The 18,438-nt window shown below is 42.1% G+C and overlaps 1 protein-coding gene across 2 annotated transcripts in view; it reads right to left on the reverse strand.

The window, feature by feature from the left end:
* The window catches only part of SPON1 (spondin 1), a 230,947-nt gene that overhangs the window by 205,580 nt on the left and 6,929 nt on the right, over nucleotides 1–18,438 (reverse strand). The window contains exon 1 of one of the 2 annotated variants that reach the window (XM_026041133.1): nucleotides 86–116. The exons of the other annotated variant lie outside the window; for it this stretch is intronic. The gene's annotated coding sequence lies outside the window, so the exon portion shown is untranslated. Of the gene's footprint in view, nucleotides 1–85; nucleotides 117–18,438 lie in introns of those variants that run through there. 2 annotated transcript variants of the gene reach the window in all.

Genomic DNA, 18,438 nt, shown 5'->3' on the forward strand with positions numbered 1-18,438 from the left:
AGCAAAAACGTTCCTGCTCTAACAAGCACTATCATGCACAGAACAAGCAGAACAGATCCTATCTCCAAGCTCACTGCCATCTGACCTTGAAGCGAACGTCTCTGCGATCCCCCGGGCTCTGCCGAACATAAACCTCTCCTTCRGAGCCTCGGGCCGTGCTCCAGAGCCCAAGCCCAGCCTGGCATCAGACAAGGCTGTTTTTAAAGGGAGGATTTCTGGGTGGCCTGCCCAGAAGGAAAGCCTGGGGAGTGCTGCAAGCAGCGGGACCTGCCTCCCAGGCCCTGGTGGGCCAGCAAGAGGGCAGAGCTCACGCCGGGGCCGCAGGCAGACGGGGCCCCTCGCTGCGGGAAGCTGCAGGGCCCCAGTCACACTGACCGCGGCAGCAGCTTCCTCCTCTCAACACGACCAGCAAGCGAAGATGGTCCCCCTGTTACAAGCCCTTAAAGCTCAGCCAGCAAATTACCCTCAAGGATAAGAAAGGACAGCAGAGACATACGTTTAAGTACACACTAAGAAGTCAGAAATGAGGAGAAAAAGCCACGAGAATAGAAAATCTGATGGTCATCAAGTTGTTTTTAGAAAAGCAATCACTCAAAATATGAACTTTAAGGACTCTTAAGGACTCACTGCTTGTTGCTTTAACTTCCTCTAAGCAGCAGCACTGCTCACCCTGAGAATGCTTTTAAACCACAGGCTTACTGATGGAAGCTGCAATTTAGCCAGCTGTCTCGCTGAACTACATGGCAAATGCAGTTCTGCCCTTCTTGTTAGGAAAAAGCAAATGCACTAGAGTAACGCTCAACTTCTTAACATTTCAGTCTAATTTGCCTACACACGACTTTTATAAGTTAACACACCAGTCTGCACTAGCCCTGTTCCTTCAATTCTGTATTAATTTACATACGATTAATTCATAACAGGCAAGTTGTATTTTTAAAGCAAAGAGAGTACAGATTTGCTGGATGCTTCAAAAACCTCCACATGCCAGATATAAATTATATCTGGCACTTAAATGGTTTCTTACAGGAAAACGTTACTACATTAAAAAAATAGTCAAATAGAAATAAGTTAGTCTTCTGAAGAGTACTCTCAAAGCCTACAATTTCAGTCCATTTCATCATTCACTTRATGCAATGAATGCTGAGGGTACATTTTCACAGATCAAAGATATAGTCAATAAACATTATTTTTGATATTGAGAATGAAGTAAAGCAGTAAATTGAGACTTAACCAAAAATAAAATTAGTGGGGAATTCTGAAGCAGAATTCCATGTAAAACATAATTTTACATTTTGTAATTTGGAACCACATAGATAACCATCTTCCCTATCCATCTCATGAAAAATTAGGAAGCAGAGATATTTTATGAAACTCTAGAATATGTAACTGCTAGTCCTACTTGCAGTGTTCTTGCAAATGGAAATAAATACACAATGCAGCACCCTGTAGAGCCAATGACATGAAAGCACTTTTTCAGAGCCCATGCAATTTAACTTTGAAAAATATCTTACAGTTATCTACTAATAACATGTTGGAATTGGTTTGATCCTGCTACAAAGTATGACACTTCTGGAAGCCTTGTATTTCCCAACATTGCTGCTGGCCATGGCACCTGCACCATGCTGCTGTCACATAGTGCTACGATGCTAACAAACATTACTTGCTCAAATTGGTTATGGTTTATGACTACCTGCTCCGGAATCTTGAATTTGGCATTTAAAAAAATGTATATTTGAAAATATGTACATTATTCCTGGAGCTGTTCTGCTTTTCACTTCTCCTGTCATTTCAATTGCAACAAGAATACCTTTTCTGTTGCAGATACCTTTCCTTCATCCAAAACATAACTGAAGTCTCCTCTGAGACTTTCTTCTCTGCCAGTTCCTATCCATAGCCTGCTGTTAAGAGCACCCTGAAAGTTCACTGGCTTAGGGCTGCTTGAATTCCTCACTGTCTCAGTGCACCCTRCACTACCTTTCAGCAGCAGAGACCCAACTTTGCTAGAGTGCACTGCTATAAATCTAAAAATCGAGTTATCTTTGCTTTCCCCTCTCACAGGCTCCCTGCAGAACTTTGAGGTGAATCTGCCTAGAACTTTTCCACTTAGACACTAGACAAAGACACCAACTCAAAAAAAAACCAGTTTTGTTAAAATGGAAAGAAACTCGAGTGACTAGGGAACGCAGGGCAGAAATGAACAAGGGTTAGCTTTAACTGCCACCTGCCCACTGCATCCCCGCTCCAGCTTCTTGCATCCAGCCATCACAAGCACCATCAGTGCAACACAACCACCTTGCCCCTGTTTCCTGGGAATTTGTTTCTTCTCCCTGGCGCTCACCGCAGCTCCCGCGGCTCCGCATCCCCTGCACCACAGGTCCCGGTTGAGCCCTTCCCCAGCTGCATCCCACTGCCTGCAGCGCTGGCTCCCCCAGAGCACGTTCAGCTGCTGCCCAGCAGCAGCAGCAGCTTCCCAGTTTCCCTTTGCCTCCGGAGGGACCGACCTCAGCCAGAAGCACAGCTGTGCTGGAGAATACGCCGCTCTGCATGCTACAATTCACAAGAGAAGCTATCAGGACACAGACACTCAAAGSGCACCCTACCACAAGGTGTTAAATCTGCTCATCCTGTTTTTTCCAGATTTTTTTAAGCGACAAGTGCTGCTTCATTTATATTTACATGCACTTGCTGCAATACTAATTCAGCATGCACCCCTCAGAACAGAGAGAGATGAAAAAAGCCTCCTCTCACGGCAGCTCTGGCAACCATGTATACCAATTTTCAAAATTATACTGCTGGCATGTAAAATTCCACTGAAATAATGAAGATATTCCAAAGGTGTACAGATGTATACAGCAAACCCCTAAGCAGAGGAAAGCGTCAGGAACTACTTTGGGAGTGGCAATTTTTATGAAAAGGCACCATCGTAATGACTTTGTCTGGCTCCCTAAAGGATTTAAGCACTAGAATACAGGACAGTCACACAAGTTCTGTTGCACTTGTGAACCACTCTAAGAACACCTTTTTCAATCCAAGTTACAGGCCTGCACTTCTGATGGCCATGCACAATGAATATATGGATTAAACATTACTAAAGGGATTCAGCCTAGTTATGGCCATCCCAGAAACACTAAGTAAGTGAAAGGCAGTGTTATGGAAAGAAATCATTATTCAGATGGAAAACCTCATTCCCAGAATCAATGAAACACGGGGCTATTCAAGGTAACAGATCCATCTTTCAACCCTAAGAGTCCTCAAGAGTTGGAAGAAACTGCTGAACCTTTTGCTACAGAGGCTGTTACGGGTCTTTCTGGTCTGAATTTATCYGAATTGGAATCCCAGAGAACAAAAGGTGGGAAGAAGAGCAGTTTCAAATGGTTGCCTCTCCTACCCTGAGCATTTCCTGCATAGTGAGGCGTAACAGCGAGCATGAGAAACTCTCTGYAAGACACATCCCCACAGTGAAAGAAAACGCAAGTCTGGAACCAATGAATGACAGCTCAAGCTCCTTTGGGAAATGAGAGGCACCACTACAAAAATGTGTATTTTCTCCTTTTTGTGAAGATTCTATATTTATATGACTATTTCTATATCCATATGGGCTGTTCAGAAAACTGTGTGGAAAAATAAAATTTTCACTCACATGTATGACTAAGAATAGTAGAGCTAAGTCATAGTGATCTATGTCATTCTAAGAAACCGCTTCAAAAATGCCAAGCGACAGACATGACAAATCACCACTTTGGGAAGGCGTAGCTTTGTTATAATGAGTCTGAAAGAAAATAGAGCACTCTTTTCATAAATTTACTTAGAAGAAGTTTTGATTCTTTAACATACATTGAGTGTGAAATCTCTTGGGTTCAGAAACRCTCTCCCCACCTGCATTGCACTGTCATCCCTGTGCTCCACACATCCTATCTGCAGCTCACCCCTTGGCTAACATGGCATGGAAAGTTTCTCCAGCTACATTTGCTTATCCMCAGTATTAAAGATGACTGTCAAGGTCACTCGAGGCCTCTGCTCTGAGTAACTTGTTCCTTGGAATGCATATAATTAATCACATTCTCAAGCTGTCATCAAGTTGCATTTCAATTTGTGCTTATTGTTTAGAAAAAAACAAATTCAATTCATATCAGGCTTAGCCTGCAAACTACCCCATCAGAACAAATGCTACAGTACTAGCATTTTTAAAAAAGTTTACAAGAAACYGACCTTCACATTTATTTTAAAAAAGCAGATCACAGAATCCCAGAAAGGTTGAGGCTGGAAGGGACCTTTAGAGATCACTTAGTCCACCACCCCCTACTCCAGCAGGGACACTCAGAGCATGTGGCACAGGGTGACATCCAGGAAGGTTTGAAGACCTCCAGAGAAGGAGACTCCACAACCTCTCCGGGGCAGCCTGTTCCAGGGCTCTGTCACCCTCACAGGAAAGAAGTTCTTCCTTACATGCAGATGAAAGCTCTTGTGTTGGTTCAGCAGAAGACCTCTCGAAGTTGCCTTCTGTATATACGTTCTTTATTATAAATGGGCATCACGTTATTTGGCTCAGAGCTGTGCATCRCACACACTAACAAGACAGYTTCTGATCAGGCAGGAAAACAWTCAGTGAAGTGAGAAGAAAACGTAGTCTGATATCCCATTCCAGAAGGTACATGGGCAAAGTGGACAGGGTTTCTTCCTTGTGCAAATCTTTGAAAAGGGCTGATACAAAACTGAAACGCTATACTGGTTAGGTCTGGCAGTGGATACCTTCTTGTGACCTTCCATGACGGATCTAAATGGGTCTCCAAAACTGGCAAAACTGAAGCTGTGTGTGAACGTGAATCTTGCACCCTTTTCCCCTTTAAGGCRAAAACAAAACAAAAAGCTGAAAAAATAAATGCCATCATCTAAGTTTGAAATATTAGTTTTGCAACCAACACAACTGAATACTGTCCAACTACAGAAGAGCAGTTTCTTCCACGCTCCTATACCTGACACACTTCAGGACATCTGCAAATCAAGCTCCTCGTCACAGCAATGMCAAGCTGTGCCCCAGTGAAGTTCTTATGCTATTTATACCTAAGACATACATAGAATATATACCCAGGAGTCATCTCAACTGTCAGATAAAACAGCAGGATAGCTACTATTTCCCAGGCTTTCTCCTGTTGCTTTTACAGTCTCTCTCATTTACTCTTTAGCTATTTACTGCAGCAGGGTAAGAGGAGTCCACAGCTACCTGGAAAAAACTTGCACACAAAAGTAAASCAGTATCAGCTATTTCTTCCTATTCTAAGGCTCAGCCTGAATAACATTCTTTCTTCATATTTTAACTGTTCTCCTCCAATACTCTATCAGTGTTGCTAGTAAAAAGGAAAGAACTACCGTTTCCCTTGCATTCAATGTAGATGTAAGTAGCACAAACAAAGCAGCTGAGAAAAGCACTTCTTATATTTTCTTGAAWAAAAAAAAACAAAAACCCACTTCTGCCTTACCTCTAAGCAGCCCGAAAATACTTCTTGGGGAAATAATGAAACCAATAATTATTTTTAAATCTGCTTCTTTTTTCTTCATTTTACAGTCTGTCATTTAATTTCTATCCCATTTTAACTTCTAATTTAATAGCAGTTTAGCTGTTTTTAGTACAAGCTTGAGTTAAACATTTTCTTGACACTGCAGTGAAAAGGGACAGCATCCTATCCATGTATGTCTGTCCAATCATCCTATATCACACTCCAATTCTTCTTTAATCTTGATTTCTGACTTTAAACAGCATCCCACCCTGTACCAAGATAACTAGGATCCTGCATTCCAATTCATCAGGAACCGCCTGAACCAGGGACAATACCTGGGTGGACACAAAACCTCTGGGTACCTCAGCATAGGTACTTCTGTTTAAAATACTCACTGCTTTAAAATTTGTTCGTGAAGACAAAGTAATTTTATACTTGCTGTCCAATTTTTTTCACCCAGGAATTAAAATAAAATGACCATTAATGGAAAGAGTAAAGACAGGATATAACATGCATGCTTTATGCTGACCTAATACTATAAGATACAGTTAAACTGATTCACAGTCTGACAACAGTTCCAAAAAGCTCAGTGCAAATTGGAGGTTAAATGTTACTCCAAGCTCCTAATCACATGGAGAGCATGTACAGAACCAGCCCTCTTCTATGGGGCAAGGTTCTTCGGTAGCAGATAGGATGGGGCTGCATTCCTACAAATTTGGCCAAGGAGACATCTTCAAACGCTGACACACAAAGCAGTACAGCAAATGGTATGTGCTCGTTGCTCTAACTGTTCKTGAGACTCAATGCTGTGATTTCCCTCCAATGGCCAGAGCACAACCTGGACCCTACACAACAGCTATTCATTATAAACTAGGAATGAACTATTTCAATAATAACAGTATTGTCATTCCCAAACACTTCTACGGGGATAAAGAAAGAAAACTGAAAACGAAGAGGGTTTCCCTTGCAATTTTGCTACTGAATTCAACAAATGACCTGGCTTCTCAAGCAGTAAGTTCTTACTGCTGCTTTCTGATCCCTATTGCTGCTTTCTGCAGGAGCAACGCTGGCTGGGGCGGGCTGTTCGTACTGGCCACACGATGGCTGGGCCTCTGCAGCAAAYGCCATGCAATTCCCATCCTTTTTTTGAAATTTGACTCACAGAGCAGCTTTTCTGCAGGATAGAGAAGCCTTAAGAGAGTCTTTGCTTATCCAAGAGATTTCTTAGCTTTTGATACTATTTGCAAATTATCATCCATTTTACAGCCACRCTGCTAATTATTACTTGCAGAAAGATTAGTGTTATATGCCAAMAGTTGCTTTAGTTACTATATGAATATTCATTAGGATTTCATACATAGTACTCTCCTTATTTACAGCTTAATTTCTTTACTTTGTGGCTTTGTTTTCCTGTTTTATCCATCTGCACAAGTAACCACCATCACCATGATCTCGCAACTATTTCCATTTTCATCAGAAGATGTTTGCTCCTACACCTACACAGTTTTCTAGATGCCGGTATAAATTATTTTCTTCACAGTTTCTCCTAAGTTTTATCCAAAGGCAGGTCACAAAAGTATTTCTAGTCATCTCAGTGTTGCATAAGCAGCTTTATTACAGTGGAAAAAAMCCAAATGTTTCTGTGTAGTTTTAACACTCAACAGTACTCCCACCACTATAACATGCCAGACAATGAGGCACTGGCATCAAAACTGACAATACCAGGTAGCACAAGACAGCCAGTCGTGCCAACGTGAACAGCACCTTTACCAGGAGCCAATTGTTGCTCAGCAATATCATAAGACATCAAATTAGATTTACAGATGTTTCCAACATCATTCTAAAGCAGCAGATGTATATTTATCTATTTATATATCTAAGGATTACTGTCTATTTATATAGATTACTATCTATTTATATATCTAAGGATCCTTGATTTCACAAGTTTATCATTAATAGACTTCTCAACTTACAAAATTTTAACTTTAAAGATTATCCCAATACACTCAAACACTTTCCAAATACTGTTTCTTAGAACTATTCTGCATCTTCTATAAATTGCTTACTTTCTATGATACACACTTAYCACCAATAAACACCCAACAAAGCCACTGTGGAAAGCTCCCAAGTATGCACAATAAAAGTGTATCAGGTTACAAAAAAAGTGGCACCCATAGAAATTACTGACATACATTTGTAGCATATGATACTAGCTACTGATGAAGTCAACTATTCAACTAATATTTTAAATGCAAATATGCATCCATTTTTTCTACCACCTTTTACTACAAAATCAAGCTATTCACGCAGGCTAGAGCAGCTACCAAAATGCAAGGAGAAAGGGATATAAACTAGTCACTCAGGTCTAGATTACTTCGTACATTCCGCTAATGGATACTGCTAAGCATGACCACTTCAAGTGCATATAGAGGACTACATATACCGAATCAAAGAGAGTAATAGGTAATATGAATGCATGGAAACCCAGTGGAGTTGCTGCCTGTTTTAAATGACAGTCCCACTGGCTTTGTGAGTGTTTCTATATCGAATCTGCCATGCTGCACTGTAATAACACCTGAAAGAATTACACAAAGCAACTTGCATCATCTAAAATCCAATGAACTTATAAATAACTGCCACGGCCTCGCTCCCGAACGTGCCCCTACGCTGACAGGTCTGTAAGCAGCCCAAAGGATCACCAGGCGGAGATGGGCGTCACAGCAGAGCACCCCGGTGGCTATTAAACCAGAATTTGGAGCAATTCAGCACAATTAACTATCATAAATAGGCTTTGATGCTTTTACTGATGGGGCAAAAACTCTCAGCAGTTTTTCCTTCTGTTTGGTAATCATCATACTGGTACCCCATAACCAGCAATGTCTGCCTGGAAAACCTSGGTACCTGTCACCACCTACAAGCACCACGAGCTCACGTTCTTTTCATCTCGCAGCTGAATCTGTTGGTGCCTCTGAGCAGCTATCATGAAATGCAAGATGAATAAAACCAACTTCTATGGTCCTTGCTACAAATTCCAGAGAATAAAATGAACCTGCTTGAAACTTTTGAAGTTACTTTCAAAGCTATACGAGCAGTGCTGCTGACATCTCGATTCTCACACTGTGTTTTGATGTGTTGTTTGCTGGGTGTTTGAAAGTGGATCACGACTACAACAACACGCCTGTTCTCCCGTCTTTGGCTGWCAGGCCGCAGCTTCCACAGGGGAAGCCGGCAGCAGTAAGAACAGCCAAAGCTTCCAGGTATCCAGGATCCGCTTCAGAGCRTCTTCAGAGACTTACCCCTGCTAGGCTCTGCTTGTCCTTTTAAAAATGAAGCTACAGAAAAAGCATAAAACACCTGCAAAAACTGCAATATATAACACAAGCTGCTTTAGGTGTTCGTAAGAAATTTTCCCTGCAAAGTTAAGAGTTTCTTCTTAGTACAACAAATATATCATCTAGATAGCAGTGCATATAAAAACAMGTTTCATATTTTCCTTCTAYAATGATTTTGTGTGCAAAAAACAAGGATAGCATTTTAATGAACTCCTATTTGCTATAATGTAGCATTTCATCTTACGACACAGGCTAAACCGTTTATTTCAGTCCATCATTCAGGATACATCATCTTGTAAAAATACACAAGACAATACATATAGCTAAAAGGCTTATATAAGGATGGAAAGCCATGATTTTTCAGCCTCCCATCACCTCCTTTTTTTTGTTGTTTTTTGGCAATCCAGTCAAACTCAGTGCCAGAGAAAACTGTCAGTGCAAGCGACAACTCGTCACAGAATCCCTTAGAGGAAGGGACAAGCGAGCCCATCTCACAGGGAGGCTGGACAGAGCGGAGCAGCCACATGCCCGAGCGCAGGCCCAGCTGGCCCCCTGCTCTGGCAGCCGCTTCATCGGCCCTCCCAAGCAGCGCGTTGTTGAGGAACAACCTCACTGGAAGGCATGGGGAAAGAGCAGGAGTCTGAGAAAGGACTGGGGATAAAATCCTGGCTGAGAAGGTTTTTGGACGGAGAAGGCAAACTCACTGGAGGTAGTGACCACACCAGTGTCTCCTGCTCTATTCTTTTTGCTTTCAGCAAAAGAATTTGGTCATTTTTTGTGAAGGGCCACACCAAAAACAAAACAAAAAAACAAAAAAAAAACAAAAAAAAAATCACCCCCCCCAAACTTAATCAACCACTTATTTCTAAGCCAAACATAAACAAACAAACAAGGTAGAAACTTGCTTAAATGTCAAAGAAAAGATTTAGTTTCCCTCTTCTGTGTCTTTCTTTAGACTTCAGGAATCTACTGAGTCATATTTTCAACATTTCTCTGTAATCAATTAAGTGTGAAAGAGTAATTCTTTTAAAAATGCAGGCTGAGAGTTTTACACAGTCAAATGCCTCCAGCAAGTGGAAAAATATTGCAAGACTCAGAAAAAGTCCAAAAAAGTCACTTTATACGGAACCAGAAGGGATGTCAGACTTCTGTAAATTCCATTCACTGAATCTATTGTATTTTTATTCTGTCAGAAGACACCGAATTCTAGAAGGGAATTATTTGGGAAGATAAAATGCAGCAGCCTCCCTGCTCATTTCCAGGCAGTGTTCATTACCAGACAGTACTCATTTTAGGCACCTAGTAACACCACAGAATGAGGAGAAGGCTATTTGATCTACTATCTTCACTGAGGTTAGAATCTGAAACAAATTTTTAGCAATACTGAAGGACAGAATAAATTGACAGAGAATAATTTATTCATCTATATTACACCAAGACATCATAAARGCTGAAAAGGACAAAATCTGATAAGCAGGTGGTTTCTGCTTCTTTATATGTTTCCTGGATTTTATACCAAGAAGAAATTCAGAAATAAAGTGGGGGAGAGAGACTTCAGAGAGCAGTGAGAGCCACCTCGGCGGCCCGGTGCTGCAAGGTGCTCCAAGGTGCTCCCGAGCTCAGCAGCTATTAAAAGCTTATTGCAGACAAATAAGGAAAGAAACAAAAGAGCAAGGAAACATGTAACACCTAAAGCATTAATGCATAAAGAAATGTTAGGGTGGATGCTAATGAAGTACCAACTGAAGCAAGAGTGGACCTAACTGTTCAGAAGTGCTCGACAAGCCAACCACTTCTGAAGAAGGAGAATTCTCCCGTGTGGTACCTAGGGCTATAACAGCAAACAATGGCTTGAAATTAGGAGGGAAGATTTAGGCTTGATATCAGGAAAACATCTCAGCACAGTTATTGTGCTGCAAAATAACCTCCCAGGGGAGGCAGTCGAAACCCCATTGTATGAGAAATCGAAAACCAGCTCCAATTAGAGCTAAAAACTTCAGTGCAGCAAACAATACTGCCTCAGTGCAGTGGTGGTCTGGACTGACTTAATAGCTTTTTTCCAATTTCTATTATATTTCTTGGATAATGCATAATGTAAGACAGCTTCAGAGGAACAATCTCTCAGCAGAAGATACTGTTTTACCTAAGTATGCTTAACAATTTAGACATCTGCCACTCCACCACAGCATTACTATGGTATCTGATTATGCTGTATGGGCAAGGGTATTTTTAAGTGACTGGCCTTCTTGGCTTTGTTTAATCTCCCATTGTGCTGAGAGAATCAGCTCGAGTTGAAAGCCAGCTGAAGAGCTGATTAGGAACATTCATAAAATAGGTGCACATCCAACACAGAGCAGTAGTACTGTTTATGTAAGAGCTCCTCACACAAACCCAAAGAAAGGTTGGGATTACAGAAGCTGGTAAAACATTTTTAGTCATCCTATAGAAAATAAAATACATTTTTCAAATCTGCACGTGCACATTTTGTGCACAACATTGTCTTTTCTTTGCATTTGCTTTCCCATCATGTATTTAAGGTTTCTATAAAGCCTCGCTTTGTACCTGTATGGAGCAGAAAACAGTCCAGTATCTTGACAGCTGGCTGTGTTAAATAACTAGTGTGGTTAGAAGACGCATCACAGGAAAGCTGAGTTGGATTAAGAATCTGAATTAGCCTAGAAAAACATCCTCTCAGTGGACTACACATGGGAGAGTTAGTTTCCAAATTTCTAACTAAAATCAAGTGTTAAAAAAAAAGGCTCAAATAATTTCCTCTGTTTTTTTACTGACTCCTCACGTGCTTATACCACAAAGAGGATGCTTCAAACAACACTCAGTGATAACAAAGATGAATCCACGGGAGATTTCCACTCCTGTGGGGGAATGGCTGCAGCAGGCGGCTGAGCTGTTCCACCAGACCACCACAGCATTGACCTGCCTGAGGGGATTCGGAAGGCTAAGTTAGCAGCGGGCTGCATATTTTCCAGACTTCAACATCTTTCAGGAGACTCGGTTCCACAATTATACAGCTGAGGTAAGATGCACTCGCTCTCTCAGACCTACAGGGTGCGACATGGGAAGGAGCTGCTCTACCGGCAGGGATGCAATTCCAAGCGTATTCCATGCGCGTGGCAGCCATCCAGCCGGGAGGAGCGCTGGCCGCGGCAGCGCATTATTCCAGCACGGAGAGCCTGCTCCTGCTGGCCGCTTGCTGGGAGGCGGCAGCAGATGCGTGAGGCGGCGCCTTGCGTTTCCGAGGTAACTTTTCTGGGTCACCCCGGCTGCTCCGAGGCGCCCTGCAACTATGTGCGGCTGCACAAAGCCTTTGGGAGCCGTCAGTCTCCCGGGATTCCTCCTGGTGCGTGTGTAAACACTAGTGATTGCACAGTGCTTGTGCATGACGATCATCCCAAGCAGTTACTGCAAGGCCTATGAAAGGACTATTTAAATGGACTATTTAATGGCAGATTTCTGACATAAATGGCTGGCTGAAATGCTAATTAACACCCATTTCTTGAAATAAATCCCTCAGTCAGGAAAATTGTGCAGTTCTGCCTGGCTAAAAGCGAGTTTTGACTTTCTAGAAAAGTTACAGACTAAGTATCCACAGCGACCTGACAGCAGCTTCGTAATATAGGAAGATCATTACATTCTGCTTGGGCTCAAAAAGTGAATCCCATCACCTGCTCCGAGAGAGGAGTTAACACCACAGAGCTCCCARCGTTCACGGGGTTTGGCAGAAGCTGTTGGCTTTCTGTTTTTGAATCCAACAGGAAAACAATCATCTTCCAGAGAAAAGGTGCTTTTGCATTTACTTCTAGCTTTCATCCAAACAAGTACCAAACTAACAGTAAGATTCAAGAGGAAGAAGGATCTCTACTAATCAAGCACTGTTTCCTGTAAAGTCAGTGACAGCAACTGTTCAGCCCCATATAATCAAGATGTACAATAATTCAGGACAGGCAAAAAACTTCACATGGACCAACAGGCAACATATATGTTATGACCATGCCCGATCACAAGGCTAAGACTTACAAAGCCACTAGACGTAGACTTCTGCTTGCAGAAAGAAGAATCACTCAGTAGTAATAATAAGGGATACAAGCAAAACRAATTTCAGTTTCACAGGACATCCCAAACTTGGCAGCTTTTACATCAGGGTATTCTAATGCCATGTCCAAAGGCTACAGACTCTTTTACAGATGCTCATTTACTCATAATTCTTTAAAATGCAGGAGTTTTCCACTATTATTTCCACCTATTATTCTAGCCTAACACTCCTTAATAAGATTTGCAAAGAAAAACAAGATTGTTCATTTTAAGTAAGGATTATGCAATTTAATAGGATTTAAGGAAGCAGTAACCCAGTCTACTTTTGATGCCCAAAGATAAATCACCTTCATGGCTTCTCATTGACTCAGCYCAGCAGGACCACGTCTCCCTTGCCCAGACCCTGCCCTTCAGGCGAGGTCTCCCCAGGGCCGAGCAGAGAGGCAGGATCCCCTCCCTCGACCTGCTGCYGGTGCTCGACCTAACGCAGCCCAGGAGGCTGCTGGCAYGTGGCTGCCTCGTGGGCACCTCGTGCAGCAGGACGCTCTGCAGCTCCTTCTCTGCAGAGCAGCTCTGCAGCCTGACCTCGTGCCAGGGTTATTCCTCGGCAGGGGCAGGGCTCTGCGCGCCCCTTTCCTRGACCTCCTGCTTCAGGTTCCTCCTTGCCCATCTCCGCAGGCTGCCAGGGCTGCTCCGCTGCAGCAGCCGCTCCTCCAGTCTCGTATCCCACCTGCCAACTTGCTGAGCAGAAGCTGTGGCCTCCTGTCTCCATGCTCAGGCACAGTGCCCTCAGAATGAACACGCAAATCCAGGGTTCATTTGCTGCTAAGCAGTGGGAGCGTGCTAGCAGCCTGGCGTATTAAAGGGMATCATTTCTTCCTGCATTTGTGGAAATGGTGATTGGTGCCTGGCGTTATTACAGGTCAAAAGGCACAGGACACAAAGCTGGCGGGGCACTCCGCAGTGCTGGCRGTAAAACACACATCAAAGGCAGCTCTGGAAGCTGACAGCTTATTTGCTGAAGAGCCTCTTTCGGCTGCTTCTGGGCCAAGCGTAGCCCAAAGACTCGTTATTCGAAGAGCTGACCACAAACAGTCCCCCAGTAGGCATATTTTTCACCTGACTTACTAGCCATTGTAGCACATTTCCTACAAGTTGCAGGTATTTCAGGCACACATTCAAACACCAAACAGCCACCACTGCGGAGTGGTTTCACTCTCAGCAACATAGAAATAATTGGTTCACTGCCCCGAAATTAGCACCCGAGAGATCCACCACCCCGTTTTAGCCTGTGTCCATTCTCAAGCTAACGAGACAGAGAGCTTAACAGGGTCCTAGCCTGGATTAAACCTGCATTTAGCTGCTCGGCCTCATGCTTCCTATGCAGCTGTGGATGGGCCCCATGTAGAATAAATGCAATTTTAAGAGGGAAAAACAAAACAAACAAAAAAACTATGAGCTTTCAGTGTAAGCAGAGCAAGAGCTACAAAATACGCAGGCAGCCAAATTTCCAAAACTCTMCTGTAGCAGCCTAAATTTGGGAATACAGGAAATCCATCTTTAACTGCAGCAATGCACAAAGGTCAATAGTTTTGGTCAGCAAGATCTTGAAGGTTGTTAATGTTCTGCTCTCATTTTTGCAGAGGCAACACCACCTTGTGCACATCAATTTAAAGCCATCACATCAAGTGTGCACACATTAGGTCTCTCTAAAGGCTGACCTACTTGCTAATGTACAGAAAATGACTGCTTAGTAGCAAAATTTAACAGAAAAGGTCAGGAACATAACTTCTCTAAAATTCCCTTCTAACTTAGTATTTAAAATAAGAGGTCATAAGTTCAAATTTTCAGTCTTCCACTTCTTGCCAATTGCTATAGCTATTCAAAAATATAACACATAGGGCATCAGCACTTACTTGCTGCATCTGTGGTTGCAGAGAAAAGGGTCAGATAAAGATAGGTTGCAGATAAAGGGTCAGAGGGTGGGTCCCTCACCCACCCTGTCCAGTGGGTGAGGGACCAATTCTAGAAGACAATGTCACAGCCTGCACCCAACTGCAAATGTAACCTCAATCAGGGCTACAGGAAGGCATCTAAGAATGGGAGATTACAGCTACATCCCACTTCGCAATTTCTGGAGCCACTCGGGCAATTTCTCCTGTCAGCCTGCTCTTCGTTTGGAGGCTCATTCCCAGAAAACAACCTCTCTTTGCTGTGTTTCGGAGGAACACCCACCTAGCACGTGTGGCACTGCCTCCTAGGAACATGCACACAAAAGCCAGGTGTGCCAGAGCTGAACGTCACACTGGTGACGTTCTTTAAACGGTCTGACCTTCAAAGTCTGTTATATCCCCAGAAAATCCCACGGTTCCCATTTTCATAYGTGATTTAGATAAGTAATTCTTTTCTGTGTTACTGACTTTCTCAGTAACTTTCAGTAGAGTTGTGCAAATAACTGATTTTTCATAATTCAGTTCCTCAGTGTTCAATTCTTGCATGAGGTTAGCCTAAAGGAACACACTGGGAGAGGGCACGGAAGCTGACAATCAAAATCCTGTGTCCAATGACACGTTCAATCCAGAACAAGTATTTTTGCTTCAGGTTGGAGCAGGTTAGCCTTAAAAAACAAAAAGGAACTATCAAAAAACACACACTTAGAAGTCTTCACATTTGGAACAAAAAGTCACATTTACAAGACAGTCTAATTCTAGTACCAAAATGGTAATAGGACTCATCTATACAAGTACACAATGAAAAAGAGATAATAAAGACCAAACAACCTTAAAAAAAAAAAGAGTGTGATCTGCACTCACTTATCCATTCTAACTTCTCAAAATGCAGCAGTAAGAATAATATTCTATAAATATTTAAATACATCTCTATAAATATGAATCTGCATTCCAGTCTGTAATYCCAGAGTGTTAATTATGCAAGCACGTATACTCTTGCCACCGAAACACGTGTTAGCTACCTCAGACATACCCAGCATCAGGGATATTTGCTCCGAGAAACAAGAAGGCAGCTTTGTGACAAGAGCGTCACAAAGTGATTGAGGGGAAGYGTTATCCAAATGTTTGCTGTAACTACTGTATTCCCACCCCAATTAAACTTCTCCAGATACGCAGGGGAATTTCAAATTGTTTGCAGAGGCAGCACTGACATTTCTGGGAGTCACGCTGATAAATGCGGCGCTCCGAGCGCTCCTCGCCACGCTGGGGGCTCGCGTCAAAGCCACCACAGCGCTCCTAATGAGCCCTGCTCTCTCTCTCGTTTCCGCTACCACAGCATTTCTGGCAGCAGAGGAATACTTCAGATGCCTTTTCCAAAATAAAAATAATAATAATTATAAAGTAAAATATTTTTCTCCTTTGATATTCATACAACTTAAAGTCTTTATTTCTGAATACTGTGGATGAATGGTGATATTTCAATGTCTTTTTTGCTAGTAAGCAATGCTTCTGTTATAAAAAAATTACTAAAGTTTCATATATTATAAGCAGGATCCTGAGCTTAGAAATCTAGATATAAAGTTAAGCAGTGATAGCTTAGTGCGTAACTAATTCCTCAATTAAAAGTGTTTTAGAATTGAGCATATTCATGTATTAACTTGCAAAAGTCCCTGGAGAACATACACTGAATTTTTAAGGGATTCACCTGAGATTTTTCTCAAACTTCTCAATGTTTAGCTCAATTAACATGTCTGATTTTAGTACCCTTAAGTACAGCGTTTGCAGCTTATAGTGCACAGCAAGATCTGTAAAGAGATAACATTAGCATTATTGAAAACCAGTGTCTAATCAAGTTCATCAGGATGTACTTCCTAAGATCAGAGCAGAAAAATGTTCTGCCTCTTTTGAGCAATTACAGAGGCATCAGAAATTCGTAGCAAGGGGAAAAGGTTGCATATATATAAATGTAAATGGACTAAAGAGGAGAAAAATATGTATCTTAATATCATTATCCAGGCTAGGGGCTGCCAAGGACACCAGAGAGCTAAATGAATCAGTCCTCAAAAAAAAATATATATAAAATAAAAATCCTAGCATCTCTTACACCTGACATCCGAACCACAGAATTTACAGCACTGCAGCACTCGTGCAGTACAATTACAAGGCTACAACGTCACTCACACTGTTTTTGTGTGCAAGAACAATTAGTACATTTATTCTGCAAGAACAACCAGTGGTAAAGGAGCAGGGAAAAGACATTCCCTGCAAGACAGCAGGGTTAAACCCTTGGATTCTACCATAATTCAAAGCATTAGGAATCGATGAAAAGAAATAGTCTTTTTTTGCTAGACCTCATCTAGAGTTACATGCACATACGGAGACATAATTCCTTGATGAGAGAATTAGAAAAAGGTGGCTATGAGTGAGAGCAAGGGGAGCGYTTGGTGCAAGTTCCCATCACAGTATCTGTACCCAGGCAGTCCCCGTACCACTAGGGACCTTTCAGAAGTCTATCAAAAGTCTTGGCCTTCCTAAAATGCTTTATGGATAACACATACAAAAACTGCAAAGAGCATAAAGCTGGCACAACTTTGAAATTAAAAACACTTATAAAATAAAAAATGAATGCCAATRTACATTTTGCTACTGCTTCCCTACTTTTAACCACTCCTTCTGACACGGTCTATAAATACTTGCTATTTTCCTCAAGATTTTGATTCATTCAATATGTTCGCACCTGCCAAAGAAAAAATCTGCCTCAACTGTTAACATTTGGCAGCATTTTACACAACTGACAATGGAGTTAGGATCAAAATAGCAGCAACAGTTCAATCTAAAATCCTTTTTATTATTGTAATTAATATTAAAGAAGAAATTATGCTTTGAAAAACAGCCTAAATCCAATCTGCATATGCAGCAGGTAATCCACATGATGCAGTGCTGCTTATCATAATAAAGAAGATGCATTTTCTAATAAAACCAACACCACTTATTAAGGCAAACAGTATCACAAAAAAGTGAAGTTCAATTCAAAGAACCTACAATAAACATATTTTCTATCTCTAATCATGCCAGCCGAGGAAAAYACAACTTTGGGAAGATTTCTCAATAATGTTAAAACATTTCTCCTTACAGTTTCAACATCTTCTTTAGTCCATCTTTGCCTTGTTATTTTGCAGGACATAAATGATTTTATTTACCCTTACCCTTTGTCTGAGTTACATCTATAAAAAATGTGGTGAAATTTCTTTTCCTGCACTTGTCACTTGGGGAAAAAGGAATCCTGTGGAGCAAATATGTAAGCAGGCCCAGGTCTCCCTTTTTATAGCCTTGTTTTGTTTACATGCAAWCTTGCGGCTCCTCCCGAGGTTCAGGACTCCTCAGACAATGATGTGCTTTTAGCAATCCCAACCCAACGTTACACAACAGCCTTGCAGCCCCAAGCGCTCGGCCGTCACAGCAATGGCCTCCTCCCAGAGAGCAGAGCCTGGGCCTCGACGCGTCTCCCGAGGTGCCTCCCCAGCTTGGGGACGGGCCAGCCCGGCGCGACTCGCTCCCAGGCCTCAGTCCTGATCCGGCTGACATCAGCCACACCTTCCTGGCTCCCCAGCT

This window comes from Nothoprocta perdicaria, unplaced genomic scaffold (assembly GCF_003342845.1).
Source record: "Nothoprocta perdicaria isolate Ctin4 unplaced genomic scaffold, notPer1 scaffold_28, whole genome shotgun sequence".
In the NCBI taxonomy this organism is placed as follows: Eukaryota; Metazoa; Chordata; class Aves; order Tinamiformes; family Tinamidae; genus Nothoprocta; species Nothoprocta perdicaria.